The sequence below is a fragment of the Tachypleus tridentatus genome, chromosome 13 (genome assembly GCF_004210375.1).
Source record: "Tachypleus tridentatus isolate NWPU-2018 chromosome 13, ASM421037v1, whole genome shotgun sequence".
In the NCBI taxonomy this organism is placed as follows: Eukaryota; Metazoa; Arthropoda; class Merostomata; order Xiphosura; family Limulidae; genus Tachypleus; species Tachypleus tridentatus.
Window position 1 is genome coordinate 159,922,347 of NC_134837.1, and position 9,440 is coordinate 159,931,786.

Genomic DNA, 9,440 nt, shown 5'->3' on the forward strand with positions numbered 1-9,440 from the left:
TGCAGGCTCCTATACAAAGATTGTTAAATTTAGTTTTCTGTTGTTGTTGTTTTTTATTATGTCTAAAGGTGAGATCTGTTTTGTAACCAGTAAATAAACAAATATCATGCTGAATCTTACAAATTACTTTGGCTACTTTAATATGTAAATGTGGGCTAAATATATAGCTTATGTAATCCTATATTGTTATAAAGTTAACAATCAAAAGTAACAAACAAATTCAAATTATTAACAAGATTATTTTACCCATTTTGTAATCCTATATTGTTATAAAGTTAACAATCAAAAGTAACAAACAAATTCAAATTATTAACAAGATTATTTCAAGAAATTTGATTATGCAACACTTAAAACATGTATCTTGAAATCAGTAACTTCACATTGTAAGGTTTGTCTCTTTATGTTATAAACTTTGATTAAAGTAGAAAAGTTACTGACATATAGTTTATTTGTAAATCTCATAGGTAACTCAGATGGCTTGTTTTCTATCTATTTGCCTTTTGGCTTGCAAGTGTTACACCAAACTCTGTTTAGCTAAACATAGTTTGCCTGAAATTTTTGTATACTTTGTTGGTTGTAGTCATCTAACCACATTGACTGGATATGTCGTTATAAATTTTCATTTTCTCTCAAATCATCGAGACCACTTCCTATACTTCCATGATAACTTAGTCTATTTAAATAATTTAATTCTACTGTATCAGTTCCTATTGAGTTTGTACTACTTTTGTGTCTCTTAGAATGATGTTTCATTCTAAATTTTATTTATGTTTTCACATCTCAATTGTTGCTAACTTATCTCTGATTGATACAACAGTGTGTTCACTATTACAAATATTGGGCAAAATGTTATGAGTATGGAGTTAGTTTTTCAAGAATTAATAAAATTTCTCCAATATTTCAGTTGAATGAACTATAATAGTTAATCTTAATAAAACAATGGGATAGTGTTAATTAATTATATTAAACCATGCTGCCTCATGGGGACTTTAGAAGCTGCTGCATTGAAATCTGTATTTGCTACACGATAATAATTTCTAATAGCATGCTGATTTCCCCTAAGACTAACAATACAGGTCCACAGAATAACAGAAGATTTGTCAGGACATTTACTGCAAGATAACCCTGTATTATCTAACTGAGCTAAAGATAAAAGAAGAGAGATTGAACACAAATGTGAAATCACATTAAACAATTTTTATTAACATAAACACTTGAAATGTACTTACTTGCCACAACAGGCAATCATTTTTACTGAAGATTTAACTCTAAGATTAGTTCTCTTCAGTAGTTGTAAACTTACTTAGTTGAGATTCTGTACCAGACTGAGAAAATCCTTTTCTATTTAACTCCTTAACATCAGACTTACACAGAGCATGAAATTATCATTCCCATTGAAATGTAAGGAAGGTCCTAATTTCAAGGGATTATTTGACGGCCAGTGGGAAAACAACTTATTTCATACATTACAAATAACCTAGCAGCTATCTTTATCACAAGAAGGAAAAAGGTGCTATTAGAGGTAAGTTACAAAATGATAGTAGCTAGGTCAAAAATAATTTAACAACCTGCTTAACTAACATGCTATGTGGGAACTGCACATACCTACACAAATTTTGAAAAATTCCTGTATTAATACAAGAAGGTAGAAAACACATGGTATGCTTATGTACTACACGTTTCTTTTACTCTCTTTACTTCAGGCATATTTTAATTTCAAGTTTAATTTAAGTTCAGTTTTAATCTTAATACTAAAACTAAGAAAATTTAAAAACATGCATTGGTCAAGGAGTAGCATAATTTTCTTTCAACCCTGAAAAACATGTTAAATGTGTAAAAGAATCCTTCAACAATGAAATACCACAAATAATATCTTATGTAATAGTTCATTACAAATGAAGCATTTTGCAATAACAGGGACATTTTATGTAATAATTAATGAAATGTTAAAACTGGTTAATTTATAGAATTATAAATAAACAATTTTAAAATGACAGTAAACCTAAATAAAATAACTAAATACAACAGGGATATAATGCATATATACATAGAAAAAACTTTGACAACAGATATATATATTTATATCAGGCAATGGTTATATCATATCTGTTCTTTAACTATTAGTCAAAATAACCCCCAATGGGGCAGTGGTAAGTCTTCAGATTTCCCTTGGTGGACATAGCAGATAGCCTGATAGGGTTTTGCTATAAGAAAACACACACACATTAATCAAAATCAACCAAGCAAATTTTCTTGCAAAGTAAAACCTGTTAAATAAGTGCAGTAACATAAATGCAAAACAAATCCTTTAACAAAGAATACTCAAGTTATAAATACACATATAATACATAATGCAAACCAAATAATCTTTAACAAGAATAATGTAATCAAAGCAAGATCATTAAATAATAATAATTAATTTTAAACATCTTACAGAGAAATTATTTAAAAGAATAAAATAAAAACTTTAATTGCAGTACATGCTAGTACTAAACATACATTAAATGCAAAACAAATCTACTGGCACAATCAAGAACTAGAAAAAACAAACACAAAACTAATGTTTTAAAACTTCTTACATACATATAACAATAATAAATAATAATACACATAGGAACCTCACTGAAAACATAAATACATACAATGTCAAACAAGATTATGAATTCCATTAAAATACTTATGCACACAAAAATAAACCTTGCAAAAAAATAAATTAAACATAGGGAAAAATGGGTAACAAGTCAAAGACAAAAGAAATGAAACACAGTGGCATATTATTTACATTAATTACATTACTCTCAGGACAACCCCAGACAGGAGCTCTCTCCTTAATTTATGCCCAACAGTAGATCTTCTAATGCTGCCATAGATTTTCAGCAATCTCCTGCATGTTTTCTTTAATTATCTTAGAGATTTGGACTAGCTATGTATTCACACAAGTGAAATACAATTGACAAGTTGAGAGAAAAAAATGATAGCCAGAAGTGTTAAGAATTAATCTTACACAGCAAAAATTACATTTGAAAAAAGTTCAACTAGATGCGTATGTGATAAAATGATGTAATTATTCAGTTACATACATGTCCTGTTCAAAAATCATATTTCAGATTAAAAGTAATCAAATTATTATCTTGGCAAGCAGCAATTTCTAAAGGTTTTGTAAGTTCCCTAACACCTGTGGATGGCTCAGTCCACCAGGTTTCTGCCTTATAAATATAGACACTGCTATCATTCCCACTGCAATAACTAACACAGATTATCCTCCAACTTAGTCACTTTCTTTCCACTTTCATTTGGTTGTTATATAAAGATAACTAGATTAGTAAGAAAGAAATTAGGGTTAAACTGTAAAAACAAATTCCCTTACTCATGAGCTGACCTAGGTTAACCCTTGAACTGCAGGAATATTGTAGGTAACAGCATCAATTGATGATGGATGCCATTTAAGTATTAAAGAAAACTAATCTCTAAGTTCTGATACTTACATCAATCTTCTATGATACTTTTATATGTTTGGTGCCATCCAAATGTTACTACATAGTTTCACCTTATGGTTGTTGCTTTTTTGCCTCAATCAGTACAAACACAGCCTGTATTTGGAAATATCTTTGACTGCACTTTGTACTAAACAATGTTAATAAAACATTCAGTCAGTTTTGTTTATGCTTATAAAATATTTCAACCTGCATGATCACAAATATTCTATTATAACAAAATAAAACAAAATCGTATAAGAGATACAACATAGCCCAGAAAATAAGGAATGCTACTATCTTTCAGTTATTGATTTACTAACCAAATAACCATCTTAGCTAATGATGTAATCAAAGTAACAATCACACAAAATAGTGAATACATAATACCATGAAATACAAACTAACAGCTTAAAAAGCAAGAATTCTCAAATCCTTTCCTTCATTAATTCTCTACCCGAATGACTCTTAGCTCTGGACAATCAAGCAGTGGGCCACATTGATCAGCAGGCTGTTTAGCAGTGGCTTGGCTGATTATTGGAACTCTCTCTCACCTCTAGATCTGTGAACACCAATACAAGTATTTTCATCTTTTTTTCACCTTATTGTCTGTGTCTAGGTGAGGTAAAACAATGCTGTAATCCTTCTCTAACTCATTAACTCCTTCCTCTGATTCATGGTCATGTCAGAGCATGAGAAATACATTTGTAGTGTGGTAGACATGTATTATGCTCTTGTACATGTCTTTCAGTTACTGCAACTTGTATATAAATGGACCAACTGATTATCAGAAGAAAAGCTAGAATATATCAAATCCACACACAGTCTCCACAGAGGTATATCCATACCTTCACTGTTCTTTCACAGCAACTCTTCTGTCCTATATGATGGCCATTCACAGCTGTTGACATGTGAAGATCAACTAATCTAGACTTTAACTGCTATATATAACTGCAAACATTACAGTACCGCTACTCTAGGGAAAGAACCTCATATCTGCAGGCATCATAATTTCTTATCCAAACTTCAACATGTTTGGCAAATAACTTGTTGGTATACACTCACTTGCTTCATATATTATAAACTTGAAAGTCTTTAGTATTTGTTATGCAAAACCATCAGAATAGGGCAATAAGATGGAGTTCACATCTTCACCACATTCAGCATTTTTACATCACTCAGAAAACAGTCGACTGATGAAAATATCTCCCTAATGTATGTATACACCTTTGGTACTGCAGACCATGCTATCCAATGCTCTACCAACACATCAGCTACAGACAATGTCAGAGAATCAACCAATGGATAAGCCTCATCCACTTTGTAAAGACGTCAGTTGCCAAAAATATTTACTAATAAATAACCTTGTTCCAGTGTTGGGAATGAATCAGCAATACCTAAGGTTGTTTTCATTAAAGAAATAACAATTCTTCTCTGACATTTACCATTTCAGTCAACTTCTTTGGACTGTACAAATTATTCAGTGTTAACACTGATACTGAATATATTGACTCAAAGGTGGCCAAAAGAATTACTACTAAATATTAGCAAAAATGTAACAACTTGGCTCCCTCCAGTCTGCATTATGAAAGGTCTTGAGTATCTTTGCTTTCAAGCTCTGAAGACCACTAAATGCAGTGTAAGCTTAGAACCACAGCTCAGTAGTTGATAAACTGGTAGTTTCTCATTTAAGTCCCAGAAGTTATATACAGCCATACTATGCTCTTCAGTCCCAGCTAGTTGAGTTTCACCTGATCACACAGCAAGGATCACCTATTTAATCTGGATGTTTCATCCAACTACTAGTGGAGTGACCTATCACATGACTTAATGACAGAAATTATTTCAACTCCTACACTGGGTCCAGTGTCAGAACATTCAATGAACAGATAGGCTTTCACTATGCAGTGAGACAATGCATCATCATTTCTGAGTTGTGGGGTAGGACAATGCTGTAAAACTAAAATATACTTCTTCAAAGCTGTTATATAGTGTATAATAATCTCTTCTGGAACTTAAAAATTCATCAACCATTTCAATGATTATTGTCCAACCTAGTAGTGTTGAAAGTGTTTCATGTAGACTTCGTCTACTTGCAGTTCTTTCTTCATATTATAGTATTAGGTTGAGGAATAATTCCTGAGCGTTTTTAAATAATTTCATTCAAGCATTACATGCAAGACTATACAATACTTCAATGCATGAACACATTACACCCAAAACATTTATTATGATACTTTATTTCATGTAATACCTAGTATGTATTGTTTTAAACGAAATTGCAAGAAATTAAATGCAAAAGGCAGATGGGGTCGAAAATGCTCGATTTTGTCCACTTGACAGTCCATTTAATGAGCTGAAAATGAAAGCAAAAATTAAAAACATATGAAAATCAAACACACCATCTATTAGAGCAAAAATTTATCTACCAAATGACATGAAATATTTTGTGAAAGCGTTTTATTTATGAATATATTTTTTTAACTTGAAAAAACGCTCACGAATTATTCCTCAACCCAATATATCCAAGGGTCGCAAGTGTGAATCTAGCATATTAAATTCCATTGTTTTGATCAGACTACCTCTGCAATCACTAATTAATAAGAATTCACAATCTTCTTAAAATGCAAGTTCCACTAAACAGTGCTTCACTGACTGGAATGCTTGCTCATATTCATTCCTACATCTTAAGTGTATTTCAACTTCAATAAGAGCTGATAATGATATGGACATTTTTAAGATGTTCAATACAAAGCTTTAGAAGTATAATGCAAAACCAAAGAAATAGTGGACCTCTTACTTATTCATTGGTTACCCCTGTTGCTATTAGTAAGTCAAAATGCACAAGTCATAACCATTTAGAATTACATTTAATTAAACTACTTTATTATCATTGTGTACAAATAAATGTCATCACAACATAGTTGAGAAATCAAATTTAATATTATATATGTCTAAATTTCTTAAATTTATAAGGAAATATTTTAACAAATCATGAAGATAAATAAAACATATTAAAAGTCATAGTTTGAAAGAACCAATGGTTACTTTGAACTTACAAGGTCAGTCACTTTGATGGATCCGACATGGAAGGAGTTAAGATCAGTCTCCCATTGCTGCTTTCTTGACTAGTTCTGTTGAGACTCCCTTCCCACTCATGATACAACTGAGAAATTAAATTTCTGAGCACATTTTCCCAATATTAATTTCAAGCCTGCTTTTCTAATTCACTGGAATACCATTCTTAGGTTTTCAGCTACATATTCAAATGTGCTGCTGAAACAAAAAATATTGTCAACAAACACCAAGCATTTATACTATTTCAGCACCTTCAATATGAACTCAGTTAGCCTCCCAAGATGGCAGATGCATTTCACAGACCAAATGGTACAACATAAAGTTCATATAAGCCATACCTCATGCCAAAAAAGCTGTTTCAGATCCATGCTTGTCATACAGTTTGACTTGCTAGTATCCAAATGCCAGATCCAAGATGCAAAACATTCCAATGCATCCAGACATTCATTTGTTCATGGCAAGAGAAATGTATTGAAATGAGTTACCTTGTTCACCTGCCTAAAATAAATGCAAGACCTGGGCATACATTCCTTTGTTTTTACAAGTGCTATTTGAAATGACCAAGAACTTGCCACAGATTATGTAATCCCATCCTTTAACATCTGCTGTATGTTAGTATTGGCTTTATATGTATCCCTAGGACTTCATGAAATCCTATAATGTGGTTGTTTAACAAGATATGCATCATGTGTATCTGTGTGAGTTGGGTAAATGTTATCCAACTTAATCAGCCTTTTTGTTGCACAGATACTTCAGCAGATTCAATTAACAAGTCACTGTGATATATCCAGATTTGTGTACTCTACAAGTTGTTTTAGTAGACAGTGTACTCATTCTTTGTTAAATGTATTTTGCTGACCATTACAGCAAGAAGCTGGATAAATGAGTGACCAAAATCACTCCATCCCTCCTCTCACAGATAAATGCCAAAACAAACTACTAAATGTGATATTGGTATAACTGATACCTTAAAAATTAACTTATCAACCCAGATATGCTTTACAAGCTTAATGTAAATATGTATATTTAACTTTGCTAAATAAATTTGATAAAAGTTTTTGTCAATTATCTAAATCTAAAGCACTGTGCTTTTAAAATGTTTGTTAACATCAAATCCACCCAAGTATTCGACAGAACCAGCATGTTACAATTAAAAATAATCATAACCTGGATCCTACAAGCATACGATGTAGCTTTACGTTTTATTCACAAGGATGTAGTTCTTTTAACCAATAAACAAGTCATTCTTTCATTATACATTTACTTACCATTGATACAATGTTCTGGTATGTTACAAGAATTCTGAAAGAACTGTGTGTTTTAACATTTCTCAATCATCTTCAGTTGTAAAAATTTTAAGATAATATACATTTTTTTGTCCTTTCAAGTTCTTAAATATTTTTGTTCTTTTTGCTGGAAGTAATGACAGACTTCTTTCTCTGACAATGACTAAAACCTATCATGGTCACCTAACAAAAGTTCTATTGAGTCTTATGAGTTAGTTTTATAAATATTATTAGATATTTTGCATCTATTGTACACTGTGAGGCATACTCTTTATAAAAATATTTTTTATCAGTTTATTTCTCAAACACTGATATGTTCTGTTTTCTATAAATAGCACTGATTTTGAAAGTTTTAGGTTATTATTTAAATTATCAAGAAAATGATATGATTATGACTAGTGGTAATAGAGAGTTTGTTTTCATAGAATCGGTTTGAAATTTACTGTTCAAACCTACGGTCAAGAAGATATTGAAATGACAAAGTGAGGAGCTTAATCAACATGCGATGCCTTTGTTACAGAACCAAACATCCTAAAGTTACCTGCTTAGATATCTGACTTAATGCACAATGGGGTTAATTCCAATGATTGTGCTTCATTTATCTTAAAGGGTTACCTCAAACATTTAAGCTTCTTTTAGAAATAAAATGTAACAGGCTTCCTTTCTCAGTCATACAATTTGGCACAGTTATGATGTATATGGAGAGTTTAATCCTGTCATATAATCTCCTGTAACACAATTTTCCATAGTTGTTAGAAAGCTCATAATAAAATTTTCAAGAGAGAAGTTTGATGAGCTTTCTCATGTGGTACAATTTACCATAGTTGTGAGACTTTGGGTGGGTATCCTTTTGTGGTATAACATGCCATAGATAGGAAATATTCAATAAATATTTGCAAGTGATAAACTTGCCTTAATTATGAGTGAACTTTACTAAACTCTTTCTGTGACCTGTCTTTTCTCAGTTTAATTTAAAAGTGAATGGTGGTTTCATTGTATTATCCAGGTTCCCTTGATGTTTCTTTGATTTTTTAAAAGAAAAAATTAGTTTACCTTGGATACTGAGGTATTTTGCAAAACATACACTTAGAACTTTCTTTCAGATTTGAAAATGAACTATATGTGAGAAAATGGCTAAAGGCATGTTCACGAGAATACTTGTTCATTCTATTGTGTCTCTAACCTGTTATTTGTTTTTCTTTTTTACTATTGTGGCCTTAAAACTAGTAATCTCACTCATTTCTACTATTATAATACAATTTTTGTAATGCACCATCTAACTGGAATGTGATTTGGCAACATATATTGAAATACATATATAACATGCTTAAAACTGCATTAAAATTAAAATGTATGAAGTTAATGAAATCAAATAAATTTTTGTATTCATGCAATAAAATATTAATTGTTCAGTATTTCTTCTGATGTAAATGAAAAGCTATTCAGTTGCATCACTATACAGATACCTTTTTCTATTTTTTCTCAAAAAATTACATATAGGAAATGTTCAGTTTTTCTTTTCTTTTTTTTAAAGAAATATTCAACACGTTCTTTAACACACACACACATACAAATGCACAAAGTACACTAAAACATGAATCTG